Genomic DNA, 20,764 nt, shown 5'->3' with positions numbered 1-20,764 from the left:
TCCATCCCCCTGTGCAGGCTGCCTCCATTAGAAGTCCTCAGTGGTTACAGAGGGCTGGGGCAGCATCACTGGCTTCTGTGTGGTGGTATTAAGGGCTGGGACTTCTACTGTACAGCCTTCCCCATCGTGTCCAACTGCGACCACATGCACTGTAGCCCGCCAGGCTCCCCTGTCCAGGGAATTCTCCAGGCAAGAGCACTGGAGTGGGTTGCCGTGCCCTCCTCCAGGGGAGCTTCCCAACCCAGGGATCGAACCCAGGTTTCCTACATGCAGGTGAATTCTTTACCATCTGAGCCACCAGCTGCTGCTGCTGCTGCTAAGTCGCTTCAGTCGTGTCCGACTCTGTGACCCCATAGATGGCAGCCCACCAGGCTCCCCCGTCCCTGGGATTCTCCAGGCAAGAATACTGGAGTGGGTTGCCATTTCCTTCTCCAGTGCATGAAAGGGAAAAGTGAAAGTGAAGTCGCTCAGTCGTGTCCGACTCTTCGAGACCCCACGGACTGCAGCCTACCAGGCTCCTCCATCCATGGGATTTTCCAGGCAAGAGTACTGAGTGGGGTGGCATTGCCTTCTCCACCAGGGAAGCCCTCAAAACAGATTAAGGTTTCCTTATCACACAATCCCAGGAAGTCCCGTGTGCTTTTGTTTTTGTGTTGTGTGTCTGGACCCTGCTAGGGGCCGTGGCATTCCATCTGTCTTGCGTGTGACCTGACCCTATACTGAAGGCAAATGGTGGCTTTTGTCTCTCATCTGAACCCTGGTTTGTTCCAGGGTGTAGTCTTAACCAGAGATGAGTAACCTACTTATTTCTTTCTCCTATGGGTTCTGCTTTTTGAGAATCTGACTACAGGAGGCAGAGACCTCAGCAAATCAGAACCTGCTTCTCCAGTTCCAGCTTTGATGTTCTGATTTGTTCCCCAAGGACAGCTGATGACCTTGCTTCTCCTCCTCCTCCCAAATTAGCTTCCTTACAAGTGAGAATTCAGTGCCCTCTTGGGTTACTACAGCCATCTGAGCTTCTCCAGTAATAGTTCCAAGTATTGCTCCCAAACCAATTTGCTGTAACAGGGTCTAATTCTCCAAACCATGACTGCAGCCTTGTGCTGTTGTAAAAGGCTTTCAGTAGAGAGGATTTTTCCCCCTCTTTCCTATTCTTGCATGATCAGAAAGTTAACATTTAAGTCCCAGCACTTTTCCACTATAGAAACCTGAGTTCATACAGGAAAGTCTTTAGGGTCTAGCACCAGGCATATGGGTGGTTGTGATCACTTGTAATCCCTACCCCGGGATGCCTGCTGGGTTTCTGTTAATCTTCATGGCTCCCTGCTGCTGAGGTCTGCCACGTGTAACCTTTCCTTCCTCTTCAGAGGAACAGGTGTGGGAAGGGCAGTTAGAATCCAGGCTGCTGTACGAGGATCCAGTTTAGGGTCACACCTGGGCGAGTATCTGAAATGTGGGAGCTATCCTCTATTCCTCCTCTCTATTTTAAATTCAGTTTGCTTAGAAACAAGTTATTCTGTCACCTGTGGCCTCTAGTATAGCACTTTGCCTACATGCTCAATAAATACTTGTTGAACTAACTAATAAAGCCAAGGCAGGCTGCTGCTGCTGCTGCTAAGTTGCTTCAGTCGTGTCCGACTCTGTGCGATCCCACAGACAGCAGCCCACCAGGCTCTGCCGTCCCTGGGATTCTCCAGGCAAGAACACTGGAGTGGGTTGCCATTTCCTTCTCCAATGCATGAAAGTGAAAAGTGAAAGTGAAGTCGCTCAGTCGTGTCCAACTCTTCGTGACCCCATGGACTGCAGCCTACCAGGCTCCTCCGTCCATGGGCTTTTCCAGGCAAGAGTACTGGAGTGGGGTGCCATTGCCTTTTCCGAATAAACCCAAGGCAGGACACATGGCTAAATACTTGTAATCATCACCCACCATTCGAGAAAGGGCACTATCAAGGGAGGTTGGAGACTTCCACACACTCAAAACAGTGTGCTGTTAACCCAGAGGAGGCCGTCTAATGAGTGTGCAAACCCTTTACACTGAGCAGGATTAGGAACACTTCCTGCTTATCCAGTATTTTGCAAGTATTCCCTTTCCCCTCTGAAGCCTCAGGCAATCTTTTCTGCTTTCCTCATATTATTCAATTCAGCCTTATTTCTTCAACCAATTCATATTTTCACAAACTACGCAGGTGAGAACTACTGGATTAGGTGTTGATGAATATAGAGTTGAGTAAAATATAAACTCTGCCCTTGAGGAATCCATGGTCTAGTGGTTCCCCGTTTTTCTAGTTGTGAGACCTTAGGCGAATTATTTAATCTCTCTGTGCCTTAGTTTCTGCATGTAGAATACTTGGTATGGTAATGCTACCTATCTAGTTGGGTTGTCACAAAGGTTAAATGGATTAAAAGTATAATGCACTTAAAAGTGTGTAAGGCACACAGAAAGCATTTAATAAATGTTATCTATTATAATTACTTAGACTGTTACCACAGTGACTATAATCTGGCTACTGTCTAGCACCTCCCCCCAGCTCTGACTGTTGCATAGTTTTCCGGTTCTTTACGAAACAGTGATGAAAGAGACGGACACTGTAGGTAGAAGGCTGTGTGTTGGCTAACTGAGTGAACCTGGATTTAAGGACATGATGCAAAAGCTCTACTTCATTTTCTGCACTTCTATTCACAGTGGGGCCAGTTCTGTACCACAGGGCCTCAAAATGACAGTATTAGGTAGGTGATATGTGTTGCATTTCTCCACAGTGTTTTCAATTCAAGGTTTTCAAAGCCTTAAGTCACATTATTAACATACTTATCCTAAAAAGGTATGTATTTAGACATATTGTTTTGGAGGTTATGCCCTAGAACCTTTTGGAAGATTCTTTAGTCTTAGCATTCCCAAGCTATGGACTTACCTTAGGGATAAAAATGCTTTTTGACAAGGTTTTCTAATAAATCACCCATCATACTCTTGGGGTGGATCCAAGTGACACCTGTTTTTTATTGAGGTTAGCTTCATTGTTTTAGGTGGATCAATTACATTACTGTTATTTGAAAGTAAAACAAATCTCCAAAACCCTTTGCTGCCAAGTTTGTGTAACTCTGGCACTAAAAACACAGACAATAGCCCTAATTGATCATATTATGATGTCTGATTGTATGATCAGACTCCACACTGCTCCCCACATAAGGAGCACCCTCATCTAGTACTATGGAAGCACACTCCATTCTGAAGCTTCCAGAAGGGGTGTGTTTTCCATTCTTGTTGCGAGGCAGTGGTTTGTAAATATTGTGAGAATCCCAGAATGAAAAGGTTAAACTAGTATACTTTGGCTGGATGAGGATTAATTAGGAGCTGATTGGCGAGGACTATTACATGTGTGCTGGATTTACTGACCTTTTTTTCCTCCTGTATAGAATGAAGCTCTGTTCTCTGTGCTCATTATCCTTAAATGTTTTCTTTTCTCTGTATCATCACCTCATTCATTTTATTTGGTAGCTTTAAAACGCACTAATTTGGAGCAGTAGGCTTCATTGATTCCCGGGAACAGAGCATTTAGTAGGCACAGCTATGTGGGCCCTAGGAAACTTCTTTATGGTCATTGGGGGCTCTGGCACTGAAACTGGGTTCCTGATCCAAATTGGCCAGGATCCCAATAGATAGCCTCCCACTGTTCCGTGGGCAGCATGCCTGTCTAAAGGCCCTACAGACACGCTTTAAAACCAAATGTAAGTACTGCCTTCTTAGTTCCTGTATATTTAAGGATAATGATCTATTTTGTTGATTAACTAGAGTCCTTTTCATCTATTTCTTTTTCTTTGTCAGTCTTTGGACTGTTGTTGCTTCATTGTACTTCCCCTTGTCCAAGGGCTGACTGGGGGAAGATTTCAAGGTGAGAGGCTTGGACATTCTTGGTGTGCCTAACTCACTTTTGTCTGAGCATCCTACAAAATGCGAAATGCATCCTATAAAATGCTCATAGGGTACCTAATGCCCTCAGGTGAGCACAACAGGAGATTTGGGTGAGGACAGGGAGGTTGTTCAGGAGGGACAGGCTGGTCAAGCGGTTCTTCTGGCTCTAGCCTGAGGCTGTTGATGGAAGCCCTGAGGGTGGAAGAATAAGGCTCCTCTTTGGCTTCCTTGTGCTTTAGTGTCCCAAGTTATGGGGGGTCCAGGGCAGTGAGAGTATGAGATAAGGGTAGTAGAAAGCCCAAAATCCCATCAAATCATTTCCTCCTGAAGTCTTATGTTTAGCTCTTCTACTCATAGTCTTTCTGCTTCTTGGTTTTTATCACTTAGTGATTTGGCAAAGGGAGTTTGAACTCAAAGACAGGGGAAACAGAGCTCTCCTGACTGTTGGACATCTTCCTCTATTTGGTTCTGGCCAGAAATTCTGGTTAAAAAAGTATGAGAAGGCAAGAACAGATAGAAACAAGGACTAAAATAAGAATCGGTGGTTTTCTTTGGATTTAATTGATCTGACTCTGTATATATTTACTTTAAGCAAATCTTGACTTACATATGCAAATCTTGATTTTAGAAAGATATGGCTTTAAGAATTAAAAAAAAACTTGTGTAAAAACGTTCATCATATTTTAGAAAGCCATCTCTTGGTGTGTTATACACGTGAATTAATTTTGAAGGAAACAATTTACATACAGCTTCTCAAGAATGTGTCTAATTGGGGAAGTAAGCTATCTCAGGGCTTCCCCAGTGGCTCAGCAATAACGAATCTACCTGCAATGTAGGAGCCGCAGGAAACACAGGTTTAATCCCTGGGTTGGGAAGATCCCCTGGAGAAGGGGATGGCAGCCCACTCCAGTATTCTTGCCTAGAGAATTCCATGGACAGAGGACCCTGGCAGGCTTACAGTCCATTGGGTCGCAAAGAGTTGGACACAACTGAATAACTTAGCATGCATGCATGCACGCAAGCTACCTCAAGACAGGGATTCTGAATGCTCTGAATGTCTGCCCAAGCCCTTAGTTCAGTCACCACAGAATCAGAGTATTTTGACTCTTTGGGCTGCTCTGCATTGCTGAATTTTAAGTCACTACTTGCTAGCAAGGCGAAGTTGAAGGTGAGAGGCAAGTCTCCATATCAGCAGTAGCTGGATGAGCTTTGATGGGATGAAGAAAGATGGAGTTTTCAGGGCTTTGACATTTCATTCTCTTGTTATATAGCAGCTATAAAAAAGTCACTAGCATTTTCCAGTATTCTTTACTGATACACACCAGCAGCAGGAGAAATGAGGGTCCTAGTCTCATGCCTAATTTGGTAGCCTAAGTGGTGAAAGGAGCGATGAGGTACCCTGAGCAATAGGGCTCATGTCAGCAGGTTTGCCTAAGCACAAGTCCCCTGTGGAAGTGATTGAAATGGGGAAATGTTTCATGTGAGGTCCCTTTCCTGAAAAACCCAGTGTGAGTGATTACTGAAGGCCATTTCTAAAGTTATTTTCTATAATGTGCCTTTGCGGAAAATGGAAGAAAATGAAAGATGCTAATGTTCGAATATTATGAAGCTCAATGTTGTACACACCAGGACATTTCACACTGAACTTAATGAGTCACCCAGGTGTTCACTGACCAGTTGCTTTCTTAAACTTGGAGGCTATTTTTTTGCTTATGCAGTGGTCTGCTCTGCACATGGCTTTTAAAAAAATATGTAGGATATTACAGCACCGAAAATATTACTGATGCAGATTTTATTCCCAGACCATTGAGTCTATTTAGATATGACACGCTCATAAAAGCTCATGTTTATTGAAGAGGGTTATTAAATTTACTGTAAGATTTCATAAAGACCCTTTTAGGTGAAAAATGCAGGTAGAATGGTTTGAGTGGGTGCTTTATAAACTTTTTATGAGCAAAAAAAGTTCTAAATGCAAATGTCTTACGTGGAAAGTAAAAGCAATTTGTTTTTCTCATTAGGTGCCAGACAGTCGGCTAACATGAAGATGACAGATTTTGAAATCTATGAAATCAGATCTTTTAACAGAGAACTGCTAGCTGCTTAACTTCTCTATCAAAATAAGCATTCATTCCAAGGTTAGGTACAAACATGTAAATGTCTGCCTGGTTTGGAAATGTTTCTATTTGAACCCTAGATACATTGTTGAGAGAACTGCAATACAGTTAGTTTAAAATACACATGAATGCGTGCATGAGCTCCCCCCCCCACTGTTATAGAATACAGTGTAATTAAAGATATTCATCACTATGTTCATTCAAAGTGGTACAATAAAAGTATCTCACACTGTTTCTCTTCATTACTATGCAAGGCCAGAGATTATATTTCTTGATTTGGAATAATGCCAGAGAGTCATTTCAATATTTGAGCCTTATATATTATTATTAATCACGATGATGAGGCACTTTTAAATATTCATGGTACTTTGCAACAATTTTTATTAGCTGTTTCTCTTAACAGCTGAATCAGGGCAAGGAAAAAATTACTTAACTATTCTGTTGCAGATAAAGAAACAGAGGCACAGATATATGACCTCTGGATCACACATGGATTATCGGCATCGCTCATATGAAAACTCACAATCTCATATTTTTATACTCTGATACTGAAGCTTTTCTTACAAAATGTTTTTTGAGAATAAATTTTAACATTAGAAGTTTCAGATATATTTGGAAAGCTAAAAATTATCCTTGAGTAACAGTGTTGGGCACATAATAGGTTTTCAGTAAATATTAGTTAAAGAAATGTATAAATATTAGTTAGAGGCTTAAAGCAGAAGATTTCAAAATAATGTTTTGTGTCTGTAAAAGTAACATATTTTGAGTTAATTAATTCAAAATATGGTAATTGGAATAAGACACCAGTGTTAAGGAAAAGAGACAACAGGCTCAAAATGGAGTTACTTGTGCTAAGCCCCATGTCACCAAACCAAGACTTAATACCTAACTTAGTTACAGTTTTCAACTTCTCTCAGGAATGGAATCTTAAACCAGTCAGTCTGAAATCACCTGGTCAGTACTAGTGTTGCCTTATAGTCCTCTGCTGTCTCCTAAAGGAAGGTGACCACGCCACAGTCTGCTCTTTGTTAATATAACTTCCTTGTCCTTCCCCTCTTTGCCTATGAAGCTTGGAGCTCCTTTCTATCTGCTAGATAGATCCTCCTTGATTCATGAACCATTGAATAAATCCAATAAGATTTTAAAAATTTATTCAGTTGAATTTGTTTTTAAAACAGTGTTGGTGGTAGTGATGAGATCCAAAGGAAACTTCTGAAGGCTTTGGGGATAATAAGAAACACAGGTGCCAGTATCCACAAACCCTTTGAGTTCTCTGTCTTTCTTACTGTTTCAAGGGCTGTGAGCAAGTTCCTCTTGGTTGTGAACTTTCCTCTCTTTGCATTGAGTTCCCCATCTAATTGGCTTTCCAGTCCAGGGTTAACAAGTCGGTTTAGACTGACATTGTTACCAAAGCTATTGCCCCAGAATCAAACCCCTGCCCATTCTGCAAATGGAAACCAGCTGCTCTTATCTAAGTCCCAGGAAGAAGCAGCAAAGAGGAAATTAAGAACTGGTTAAAACAAGCTAGGCCCAACGTGGTGGAAGTTTTGACTTCTATTAATAGAAGACCTTGAGCATTATTATGCACTCATTGTAATATATTAGCATGCTAAATGCCATTCCCATCAGCACCATGCCAGTTGACAGTTGTCATGACATCAACCAGAAAAGCCCATATAGGGACTGAATAAGAGTTGCCTTAGTTCTAGTTCCAGACCACACCCCTGTTCTCTGCTAAGTCATGAATATTCCTCCCTCTCTTTCCTATTCCTCAACCTTCTTATTCATACAGTGTTTCTGCTCAAATCGAGTTAAGAAGTTGATTTGTGAACTGAGTTCCTGCTTCTCCATTCTTTGGGCATTGAATAAAACTTGTACTGTTGCAGTCTCAGTATCTGTTTTGTTATTGGCTAGGTGAATCCAACCAAAAAACAACCTCTTCAGCCAAGACAAGGACCTGGGCTAGGACCCTGATCCCCAGTCCAGGGCTTAGAAGGTCAGCTTGAGCTGGCAGACAGTTCCAGTTGGATCTCAAGACCTTAGCCCGTGGTTGGTCTGCAGTCTTCATTTGTTGGGGTCTGATGGTTCATACTGGAGCTCCATTTTGGGAACTTCTAGTTATGTACACCTGAAGCCTTCTCTTGGCCAGTGCCTTCTTTTGGTGGAGTACCATATCTTTGGTTACTACTGGTGTCCACAGTCTCATTTTCTTGGTTAGTCTTGGTTTCTGTTAATATGCACACAAGGTAAAAGAATAAAAGATCTATTGCTAATAAGAATCTTGGAAGCCAAAGCCCCAAAACTAGTGGGCTTATGCTGAGCACTCACCACCTAACTCTAAGACTCTCATAATAGGATAAGTTGGTCATGGAATGGGTTAGAATGACAGTAGGTCACCTGCCAACCTCAAGAAAATTTCTGTGCAGACGTATGCTATAAAACATTTCACAATTCCCAACACAGTAATAGGTATTAATTCTTATTAGTATTAATTTGACTCTGGTATTAATTTGAGGTTCCTCTGAGATATTAATTTGACTCTTAGAGGTCCAAGGACTGACTAAAGAAATAAGATCCTCAATTTCCAAAGAGGTGAGTATGCCACCTTCCAGCACACCTGCTTATTTTATGTCTAAGAACTGTGGTCCCAGCAGCCGTAGCTATCTACAAAAATGGCAAAATCTTACTAAGGCAATCTAGAATTACAATGGCATTATGAGGAATGTTTCAATTAGATAAGATCATTTAGGAAGTGCACTTGCAAGCAAGGACTCCCAAATCAAACACACTGGGATACCTCCAAAAGACTCCCAAATTCCAAACTAGCTCATTGAAAAATTTCTTGCAAAAGGTTAACGAGAAAAACACAAGAGGTACCTAAAACAAAAGACTATGAGACTGATGTAACTCCCATCGCTCCCCTCCATCCTCTTTAATTTGATCACTCATTCTAGTAATCCTCTGTCTGAATTGTTTTTCCACTCTGAAGAGATGACAAGAGCACAAGCAGAAGTTTGCCAAGTTAGTGACCTTACAATGTACCCATATCTACCCTTAAAGAGGAGCCCTTTATGGACCCTTCCCAGGGTTGATGGGACTCTGAAAGATTTCCTGGTAAACTGCTGGGTTATTCCCTTAAGTCGCCAAGGAAAACTAAAATTAAAGCTAAAGGAAAATCTTCCCAAATTTGGTAATACAAGAGCCTGCAGATGGGAAAACTGGCAGAAGCCACTGAATGATAATTACTATCAGAGTCAGCTCTCAAGAATCTCTGTCTGTAGTACCCAGTAGAGGGGCAGATAAAACTTCTTGTCCCTTCATTTCCAAATCCAGACCCACTGATTATTGATTCTTTCTCTCCGAGGGGCAGCCATTATTTTCTTGTCTATCTTGTTTTGTGTCTTGAGAACTTGGCTTGGTAGCCACCAGTTTGGAGGAATCTCAAAGCTGGCTGGACAAAAATGTGTGTTGAACTCTACTTGCTCTGAGGGCCTTACCAAATCGCTGCCAGCCCTCAGGGTAATTACCTAAGTCTTTTTTTTTTTTTTCTTTTGGCCATCTTTGGGAGAGTCTCTGAATCTTGGAAGAGTAATATCTTCTGGACCCTATTTGGGGACACCTTTTTGGTCCATGAGTTTTCAATACCGCCAGAAATAATTAGTTCTTGCCCTTGCTGAAAACTGACAAGATATTTGAAAGGATTTTTTAAAAAGTAACTCTATGGTCAGAAATTGGCCAAATGGGAAGCTGATATTCAGAATTTGATAGGAATTTTTTGTTTCAGTCTTCCTCTACCAAATTAAATGTACCCAGAGGGAGAGAAAAACCTTCTGAAGACTTTGTTGGAAGGATTTACTAAAACATTCCAAACAACTCTAAATTCAGAACATAGAAATCTTTTTATTTCCATCTTAAATCTTCTCCCTGATATGAAAAAGCAAAATGAAGATAATGCAGTTGGATGGACACCTAAGCCTTTTGGTATCACTTAGGTTGCAACCCAATTCTTTGAGAAATTGAAAGCAACTGTCCGTATCTTAACAAATCTTTGCAAAACCAGAAATGCAGTTCAAAGTCCACCTATCCTTTTTTAACCAATCCCAAAACCTTCCTTATTCATCTCAAAAGGCTTATAGGTATTGTAAAAATTTTGGCTTTAGGAAAAGAGTCCTTAGAGGAACTTGCATTCTTTCCCTGTGCTTTTGAGATGTAAAAAGCACCTGGTCATCTGGTCATCTCCAGAAATCTTATTTAGGCCATCTCTTTAAAATAGAAACTTCAGGGAGATAATTCTTACCAGAAAGAAAACAAAAGGGGAAAACATAATTTGTAATTTAAGTGGATGAAAAACTGTAAGTGTCTTCTCCACAAATATTAGTAAAAAGTTTTAGCCATCAGAGCGGGTAACCTTAACTTATTCCATTTGCCAGAAACAGAATTTGGATCCAATTTCTTTAATGACTAGTGAGTTTTGTAATATTGTACCTGATTTATGGCTAAAATTTTAGAACAGAAGCTATAAGGTGTCTGTCTGTTTATGCATGTCTATATATATGCATGTTGTAGATTTGTGGTATTTTCTGCCTCCAAATGGAATTGCCAAAATTAACCTGAAAAAGAGTTCTGTTTAATTGCCTTAAAGAAAACTTACACACTTACTATGAAATAAGTATTCCTAAAACTTCCAGAAATATAATAGGAACTAACCCAAGAATTTTTCAAGTTCACATGATCAGAGATAATCATTGGTAAATAAAAGTTAAAGTTTATTAACTTAATTATAAAATAGATGTGTTATCAGCAATAAACTGTTATCAGCATTTGAAATAATACAGGCATACAACTTTTATTCTACCTGGGTTTACTAGTCAAATAAGCTCATGTTATCTGTGTTACAAAATGTTAGCAAGTAAAATAACTTTCTATGATGACATCTTCATGAGCAATCCAAACATAATTGTTAAGAACAAGTGAATTAAGTAGATGTAAGTGGTATAAGTTTCTAGGTGAAAGTTTCAGCAATACTTACGTTTTATGTCTACTTAAACAGTTTCCAAAGTCTTTTTGGTTATTTGAAACCTTAAAGTTATATTGAGATGAAGTAAATGATGAATATTAATTGAATATCTAGATCATTTTCAAATAAAATACAAATATATTAATCACTGCACATAGGTGTACCCACTTTTGGGTTCCTTTTAGAAAAGAAATAATGGCATTTGGATTTATTGGTAAACATGTTTTGTTCCACATTGAAAGTTTACTATGAGGAAGAATGTACTTCAAGAAATTATGAAATATGTAAGTTTGCTAACCTATAATCCACAGAATGCTAGTATAACAAAGTCCACAATTGATTACTTCTTAGTTTTCATTAGGAATTGAAGATTTAAAAGGTTAAGAATTCTAATCAAATGTGTACGAAAAGTAGGTAAGGAAAGTAAAACGATTTATTGTTCCAGGATAAGAAAGAAAAAAAAAATAGGACAAAATTGCGGAAGGTTTGTGGAAAAGGAATCCCGGGAAAGGAATTTTATGCACAGTCAAGCTGGTTAAGATTGCAATACAGTTATTTAAGATTTTAAAAAACTGTTTAATATCAAAAGAGTACTGGTGCAAAATTAGAATTGGTTTTCTCTCTGTTAGAAGGACAAAGTTGTTTTTTTTTTTGACTTCTGGCCTGTTTTTGATAACAAATTGCAAAAATTTCTTTACCTTTTAGGTAGTGTCTCTGAATAGTAAAGATTTTGGTGTCTTAACTGTGCTTCATATTGTTTTTTTTTATCAGATGTTTGATTCCTTAAGAAAACTGCTTTTCAATATTAAAAGAGCTAAAGTTTGCTCATAACTATGTAACTTTCTGTATTTGCCTTTAACATACCTTCCATTGTCACCTTGGTTAGATAATTAAGCTTTATTTCATAATAATCTGTGATCACATTTAGTTAAATGTTTAAACCTTATGATATTTTGACAACTTTCCCAAATGAAGTTCTAAATGAATTTTTTTTGATCTTGAACTAACTTTGGGATTTTCCAGAGGGCTCCTGGAACATGTCAAAATTTTTGTTCTCTTTCCTTATAAAAAGAGATATGTTAAACTACTTAGGCTTATTTACTATGATAGATTAGATGGGATGCAATGTTAAATAAGAAGTATTACTATGTCTTCTTTTTATTGTATTTATATAGGTATATGTTATAAGTGTTCCAGACATTGTATGAAATTCCTGGAAATTTGCTGGTTCTGGTATAATGTTATCAGTTGGCAATTCCAGTTATTATCTTAAAATCCTGTGTATCATAGAAATAACCAAATTTATTTGTCAATTCCATTCTAATGAACTCTCATCAAATCTTTAACCATGAGCATTTTAAAGTCTTTTGTCATGAACAGTTATTGTTTTATTCTGATATTTTTGCAAAAGTGAGACTCAGGAAAAGACACTCCTGACCACAGACACTGCTGTGAAACTAGAAGGCATGGAGCTTTAGGGACATATCTCAAAGCTCAGGAAGGCTCCATCTGACATCTGGTCCTGAGCAAATGCTGGAGACCTCCAAATCAAACTGATGAGGAAGAAGAATAGTCGGCATGGAGGTTTATTGTTTCCACCCAAGATGCCAGATCAAGACTTCATACTTCAACTAAACATGAAACCCCTTCTTCTTCTCTTTCTTTCTGTTACTCTGGCATTGTTCTGGAAATATGTCATTATCCATACCTTCCAGGCCATCACTAAAGAGAGGTGACCTTTCAAACTGCTGGATTTGTCATCAAAAACTTTTATCTGTCCATGACGCTAGAGAACCCTTGGTCCTCCCTTTGACCAACTTTTCTTCTAGTTCCAGTGTCACTATAAACTATAATCAGCCCTCCTTGTAAGTCACAGAGTCTACTTTCACAGTTAGAACATTCAGTGCCTTGTGTTTACTTTCTTTGATTATAACTGCACTTGTCCAGTTGGACACAATACCTATGCAAAGCATAGCACATTTGTACCCTCACATTCTTACGCTTATCTAAATCAGATATGCTCTCAAATATGAGATCTTAGCGGCACTATTCATTTTTGCAAGGAATTTAGAACAAGTTTTTATTTTAGGGTAGGAGATTTACTTACTAAATGCATTGAAAATGTAACTGACCCTTGGCTGGAACAGGCAAACTCAACAATTCCCTGCAAACAAATTCATTAACAGTCCCACCTTAGTGGAAGTGGTTTGTGCTCTGTCAGCATTTATCTTTGTCTATCGTACTTATCATTCTCCTTGGGCCTATAGATAACTGAGCAATGTTCTTAGGTTATCTAACTGTGCTCTTGCTATGCTGGGCTGTGCTATCGCTTCAGTCATGTCCGACTCTTTGCAACCCTATGGACTGTAGCCCGCCAGGCTCCTCTGTCCATGAGATTCTCCAGGCAAGAATACCGGAGTGGGTTGCCATGCCCTCTTCCAGGGGATCTTCCCAACCCAGGGATCAAACCTGCGCCTCTTATGTCTCCTGCATTGGCAAGCAGGTTCTTGACCACTAGCGCTACCTGGGAATCCCAACTGTGCTCTTAATCAATCAAACTGAGACACCTCACCAGTCAACTCCCCTGAAGTTACATTGTTGAGTTAGAAAGGACCTACCATGAGGCATTAGTGACTCAGGATTTACTTCTTTTTTAAAAAAATTTATTTATTTTAATTGGAGGCTACTTACTTTACAATATTGTAGTGGTTTTGCCATACATTAATATGAACTTCCGGAGAAGGCAATGGCACCCCACTCCAGTACTCTGGCCTGGAGAATCCCATGGACGGAGGAACCTGGTAGGCTACAGTCCATGGGGTCGCTAACAGTTGGACACGACTAAGCGACTTCACTTTCACTTTTCCCTTTCATGCACTGGAGAAGGAAATGGCAGACCACTCCAGTATTCTTGCCTGGAGAATCCCAGGGACGGTGGAGCCTGGTGGGCTGCCGTCTATGGGGTCGCACAGAGTCGGACATGACTGAAGCGACTTAGCAGCAGCAGCAGCAGCAGCAGCAATATGAACTTCTTTTAGAAAGTCCCTACTTCCCTGGTTAGGAAGGGATGTCAGAAAAGGAACAAAGAGAATGACTGACTTAAAAAATGTAAACCTGGTGTCATGACCTGTGACTCTCACACAGAGAAACAGCAGAAACTGTGAGAACTTCAGAATGGTAGCTGGGAATGGCTCTAGTGCCTTAAATTGGGATCACATCTCTCAGGCCGAGAGTCCAATCAATACAGGAGGATTGTTAACAACAACAAACATAGAGACAACAGGCCCCCAAACAGAGTCACCTGTGCTAAGCCCCATGTCACCAAACTGAGACTTAACACCTAATTACAGTTCCAACATCTGCCAGGAATGGAATCTTAAAGCAGTCAGTCTGGGATGACCTGGTCAGCACTAGTAAGGTAATCTGCCCCACAGACCCCTGCTGGCCCCTGAAGGAAGGTGACTTCGCCACAGACAATCCGCTCTTTGCTAGCATAACACCCCTGCCCTGCCCCTCCTGCCAATAAAAGCCTTCCCTTTTGTATAGCCCCACAGAGCTCCTTTTTATCTGTTAGATGGGATACTGCTCAATTCATGAATTGTTGAATAAAGGCAATAAGATCTTTAAAAAATTTACTCAGTTGAATTTTTTTTTTAACACCAGTTAGTGGGTAAGTTGGATATATTGTGTGTCTCAAAGTTAAGTGATAAATCACTGCAGGATAATAATGAGTGCATGTGTCTCCAACAGCTTTTCGGAAAAGGTACGATGTTCTAAATGTAAACTAGTGGACCAAAGAGATAGTGAAGATTTATTTCCTATCTGTTGGCAGAAATAGATTTCTTTCCTTAGACTATTAATGATGATGCAGTAAAAATGTTTATACAATAACCTCAGTTAAAATTATAAAGCAAAGGTAATATAATTGAAATACCTAAAATCCCTAAAGGGCCACCTCAGCCATGATAGTATTGAGACAGATTGCATCCCAGGAATGTCGCTATTGCCTGTACATCAGGGGAATCTAACAATGGTAATGCCATATAGAGCTTACGGTCACCGACAAGCATATTATCCCATCAGTTAATTTGTACCTACTGGTGTCTTTGTGTTTTACTACCGTACTGCTCTTGAAATATCTGGATTTGGTGTCTTAATTTAGGTGGCCTAAATATATTAATAGTTCCCTCAATTTTCACTCAATAAGTTTAAAACATTATGAATGTTCTTTCTTCAAAATTGTGTTGTGTCGTTATATGACTGTTCAAAGAAAATGTCTGATCCGCAGTAGGGACACTGCTCACAGCGGTACATGCATCCATGCACTTGGCTTCCCTTTATAACAACCGAGCAAGGCAGATGCTGCTCTCTCAAAGGAGAGCAGGATAAACGTTCGACTCTGTTTTTAGACTGTCCATCATATCGTTCATCATGGGGGCCACTTTTTCAAACTTCTTGGATTTTGAACAGTTTAGTACAATGAGATAAGTCAGTCTTCAGTTGGTTTTAAAGAGATCATCATAGGCAGTGCTGGGAATGAGAATTCTAAGCTTAACACAACCTGTGGTTATACAATGACAATGTTTTCTAACCAGACTTTATTGTTTGGACACAATGATTACCTTTTGCTCTGTTTGAATCACATTTGGCAGTCAAAGCAGCAGCCAGGGAGGGAATGTGGACCAAACCATAGAGCCTTGTTATTCAGGCCACCTGAGACTGTTCCGTGTTTATGGGGGAAATACTGTGTTATATCCCCATGATGAACTTGGGAATTCATTAAACAAATGCTTATTGAATGCCTATTCGATATTGTGTGAGAGGCACAGTGCTCAATCTGCTAATAGAGACTAGAGTCCTTATAAAGAGTCTGCTGTACTCTCATTAACTGAGATGAGAATGGCCTGAACCTAAAATCCTGGAGGGGAGATCCCATTCTGACGATGCTGGCAGCTTGGGAAGAACCACTTTGAAATAAGGCAGCAGGGGTCACCCATAAAACAGGCATAACAGCACTCTGTTTATCATGTATAGTGAAACGTTGGGCGGAAGAATGTATCTAGGCTTGTGTGACAGCAGAGTCTACTTGTCCCTGTCACCATATCACCTGCTTTGCCAGCAATACATTTCCAATGAGTGAGCACATTATGCACAGGAGGTGGAATTAGAATGGTTTCAGGAATTTTTAATATTCTTCTATCTTGTGAATGATTTCCTCTGAAATCAGAGAAATACTGATTTCAAAACATGTGCTTCTTAAGTACATGGCTGTTTAAGGGGTAATCAGATTACACGGGTATTGAACTCGAGTTCCGTCATCTGTTTAACTACTGTCTGTCCCTCAACCATACCCCTGCATATGCTCAAAAACAAAAGACAAAACCAAACTCCCCAAATGTTTTGGGTCATCTCCTCTTGCAAAGGCTTGTGGCAGTTCTCAAATTTGGAGTCACCACTATCTAAAGGGAAGTTCTGCAACTCTCTCTCCCTCCCATGGACTATTTGCAAAACTGTAAATAACATCATAAAGTCAGTTAGACACTTGCAGTAAAAACCCTCTTTTGCTTTTCAAAATCTACAAATACTAGGCAGTCTGTCTCTAGACCTCATAGTTAAATATTTAAATAGTTAAATATTCAACTATTCCCTTTTTGTAAACTCATCCAAGTGCATCACTTTGCTATGTTTTACTAATCAGTAGATGACAATAAGAAAATGCTCAGGGCTGGGGCAATGGGATGACCCAGAGGGATGGGATGGGGAGGGAGGTGGGAGGGGGGTCCAGGAAGGGGAACACATGTAAACCCATGGCTGATTTATGTCAATGTATGGCAAAAACTACTACAATATTGTAAAGTAATTAGCCCCCAACTAAAACAAATAAATTTATTAAAAAAAAAAAAAAGAAAACATCTATATGCATATGTTGTTTCTTTTAGGCATAATCTTCCTTGCTTAAAACTTTCTCTTTCGAATACAGGCACATGGTAAAAAATTAAAACTGTATAAAAGAAAAAAGTGAAAAGCAAGTCTCTCACCCCTTCTGCTACTTTCACTTTCCACAGCCAGAAGCAAGCCTGGTCCCCAAGAGCTTGTGTATCTTCCTAGAGATATTCTGTGCACATACAAGCTAATCTTTCAAGTCACTTTTTAAAAATGGGTGAACTTTCTGAACAGTTTTGAACAGCAGCCCACTCAGATCAGTGACACCAAATGTGTCTTGGAAAAACAAGATGCCCAGACACTTGAGATAATCATATTCAGTTGGGCATATTGGCTAGGACACTCCAGTTCACACTATCCCCAGCTTATGGGAAGCACAGCTAAGAAGGTTGTAAATGTGACATGTTTAGTCTACTGGGGCCCAGGTAGAAACTGTGCTCAGAACCCTTGGCCATTTGCTGTTTGCAGCACCACAGAGCAGTGCCAGCAAAACCTGCTTCAAAGACAGTCTGTCCCAGAAGAAACACATGCATTATTCCAGCGAGGACACCAAATTCTAGTTAAGATGTGTCTATGTGTACAAGTTGAAAATATGGGAATTTAAAATCAATTGTTTACAAAAAAGGATATTCTCATTGATCCAGCAAGGCCACTTCTAGAAATTTATCCAAAGATTTAACCACATGTATGTGTATGACAACCATTTGGGAACAAACATAAATAACCAAAAATAAAGGCTCAGTTAAATCAATTACATTAATTGAATAGAAAATCACCTGGCCATTAAGAAGATGACAGAAAATATTAAATTTATAATACATGGCTAAGTAGGTATACATAAAAAATATTATTTATTGTATATGGAGTATGTAATAAGAGAACCACAGGTGAGAACTAGTGGAATAATTTATAACAAATGTTAAATCTTTCTAGGTGCTAATAGGTAATTTTATTAGAAGTTTTCACTGCTTTTTTAAAATCTAAAAAATTTAACAGTGAATACTTTTTATCTGGGTTGAAAATAAAACAGAAACATTTTTTAAAACTGAAGAATAATCGATTATCTCTTGAAGTAACCAGTTGCAGATTATTCACTAACCAGTTATTTAAATAGCTTTTTCTTGGACACAATCTAATATTTTTTTTGCAAACATCTGCTAGCTTGTTTCCTCCTACCTTTGAAATATTACTCTTTCATGATCCATTGATTAAAATAACATGTGACCCCTTCACAAAGTCTTTGGATTATTATCTGGCAGGCAATTATACTTTTTAATCTAGATGTGTTGCCTGAGTTTTGTTGAACAGTCCCCAGACTCTTTCAGTTTAGATTCTATGATCATGATAATAGGTAACACTGATTGAACTTTCACCCATACCAGGCTCTGGGTGAAGTGCTTTGTAAATGGGATCTCATTGAATATCTAAGTGTGTGGACCACTACTATCTTCTCTTTATAGCAGTGGAAACTGAGGCTCCATAAGCTTAAGTAATATGGCCAAATTTATAGAACTGAAAAAGTGGAGGAGCCAGGATTCCAGAACTTGGGCTCTTAACCAGTGTAAGAGGCTCTGCTGCCATCTATAAGACTGTCCCATCTCATATTTGATGATTGGGGTTTTTAAAGCATCTTATAAATCTCATTTTGTAGACAATGAAATTGAGTCAGGAAATGGGTGATGTGTACGTGCTTGGAAAGGTAATCCAAGAAAAGGCAGACACAATCCAGCATCCACTGGTCTCTACATTTAGCATTAACTCATTTCTTAGGAGAACAGAAAACACCACAGTGTCCTGCGTAGCACTATGAAGAAATAATGGGAATGTGATTTTTGAGCTGCTCAATAAAGGAGGAGATGGAAATCTTCCCACCTCATCTTGCTTATTGCTGATTGGGCACACAATACTTGCCCATCAAGATCATTTTCAAAAGATGATCACTTCAGTGTGCTCAGGCCTGCAGGACATAAGTACATGGGCAGTGGTGGTAAAAGCTATAATTATTCTTAATGGGAAAATATGCAGGTAATGACTTGGATGATAATGTATCTGTAATGTACGAGTTCCAAAGCCCAATGAAGTAATTAAGCAATCTGCAAACATGCAGGCGGAAAAAGCCTGAAATGGAAAAGAACCGGAATAATGTTCCTTTTGAATAACTGGCAGCTTTCTTAACGAGGAGTCATAAAAAGAAGAGCTCTTTCTTATCTCTCTCTCCATCCATCCATCTCGCTTGCTTGGTCTCATAAACAAATATTTTTGTATCTTAAAGTACTAAGTATAATATTTGTTGGAGGCCAGTTTTCCCAAGCTATCAATTCAAAAGACAGTAGTTGTTCTTTATTGCATGTTAATTTGCACATAGCTTTATTCTCATCAAGTTTATTCACACATATGAGTCTATCTCATACTGAAGAGCAGTAGTAGGAGAGAAAAGAAATAGTCCCCAACAAGGGCTGGAGGGTTTGAATGTGAATTCTGTCTCCTCTACCTGCTCCATGGTTGACTTGGTAATTATTTATTCTCCTCTTTAGGGTGATGATTCTTACTTCACCGGCAGATTCAAAGAGTAGGAGAAAGTGCTACATCATGACAGAGCTGTGAGTTGTGTACCAGGGAAGTGCAGACATTATCATTATAGATCTTCTCAGAGTAGCCTTCTTTTCCTGCTTCCTAAATGAAGAATCCAAGGCACAGTGATTTGTCCAAGGCATAGAACTGGCTGTAGGCAGAGAACTCAGATTTTCTGTTTTTATTGAGTATAAGGCAGTGCGTTCTTAGAGACAGAGAAAGAGGGTTGAGTGGTTGATCTTGGCCATACTGTGACAAGTCTGGAGTTGTTCAGGGGATCAATAGCAGCAGGTTTTCTAAAAATAGGCTCTTTCAAACGGTGGGTGTAGAGAAACTATTTGTAAACACGTAAACCAATCAAATCAAAGGGGTACTTTTGAGGAATACTAAACCAATATATTAGTCTTCTGAAGGATTTATAGAGTAAAAGCCTAGGAGGAAATGGCTAGATTAGGGCTGTCCAGGGAGCAATTAGCAGCACTTACAAACTATTAAAGCACTTTGTCCTTAGAAAACAACAGAAATTCAGAGAGAAAGGTTTCTTTTTCCCTTTGAATATGCAGGCTCTTTGATGCCAAAGCAAAAAAACGCTGTTGAAATTTGCAAGAGATTGTCCTATGATTAATTCATGCTGCAGCTTTTAAGTTTCTGTACATTGGTAACTTGGGTTGTGGCTTTTGTCAGTGTCACTAACAAAGCAGCTTCAGACCAAATCAGGTTTTAAAGGAGACATTGAAAGGCTGACAAAAAAATGTAGAGGGATGTTATTGGTGGCCCAGTAGGTGGCAGTCTCCCCTCTGACTTAGTGCCTCAAGAGAGGTTTGGGGATGGAGAGGATGGGGGTGATTCTGGCTTTATTTTTTTATTCAAAATATCTTCCCTTTTTTTTTGAGGTGCACTGGGAAAAGAGCAAGTAAGGAAGATATGGCAGTAAAACATTTTTCCCTCTCCTATTTATATCGGACAATTGCCTGCTGGCTTCTATATACATTTAGATGAAGTGCTTTTTATTTAAGGTTGTATTGTTTTGTGTGATACCTTGCTGAGCAGATGCTGCATCTTTTTTCCACTGTTGAATATTCTTATTACTTTGCTTTTACTTTGTAAAAACATCCTGACTTTCTTCCCTGGTGGCTCAGTAGTAAAGAATCAGCCTGCCAATTCAGGAGACCAGCGTTCAATCCCTGAGTCAGGAAAATTCCCTGGAGGAGG

The 20,764-nt window shown here is 39.6% G+C and overlaps 1 protein-coding gene across 14 annotated transcripts in view; it reads right to left on the bottom strand.

The window, feature by feature from the left end:
* The window catches only part of LOC145543551 (uncharacterized), a 570,959-nt gene that overhangs the window by 98,317 nt on the left and 451,878 nt on the right, over positions 1-20,764 (bottom strand). For 9 of the 14 annotated variants that reach the window (XR_014080843.1, XR_014080817.1, XR_014080841.1 and 6 more), the window contains one exon: positions 6,370-8,248. The exons of 1 other annotated variant lie outside the window; for it this stretch is intronic. The gene's annotated coding sequence lies outside the window, so the exon portion shown is untranslated. Of the gene's footprint in view, positions 1-6,369; positions 8,249-11,050; positions 11,101-20,764 lie in introns of those variants that run through there. 4 more of the 14 variants (XR_014080854.1, XR_014080846.1, XR_014080828.1 and 1 more) reach the window with 2 other exon arrangements.

The sequence above is a fragment of the Giraffa tippelskirchi genome, chromosome 3 (genome assembly GCF_054371585.1).
Source record: "Giraffa tippelskirchi isolate mGirTip1 chromosome 3, T2T-mGirTip1v1.2.pri, whole genome shotgun sequence".
Classification (NCBI taxonomy): domain Eukaryota; kingdom Metazoa; phylum Chordata; class Mammalia; order Artiodactyla; family Giraffidae; genus Giraffa; species Giraffa tippelskirchi.
Note: the sequence above shows the minus strand (reverse complement) of the source record. Positions and strands in the feature narration are given on the sequence as shown.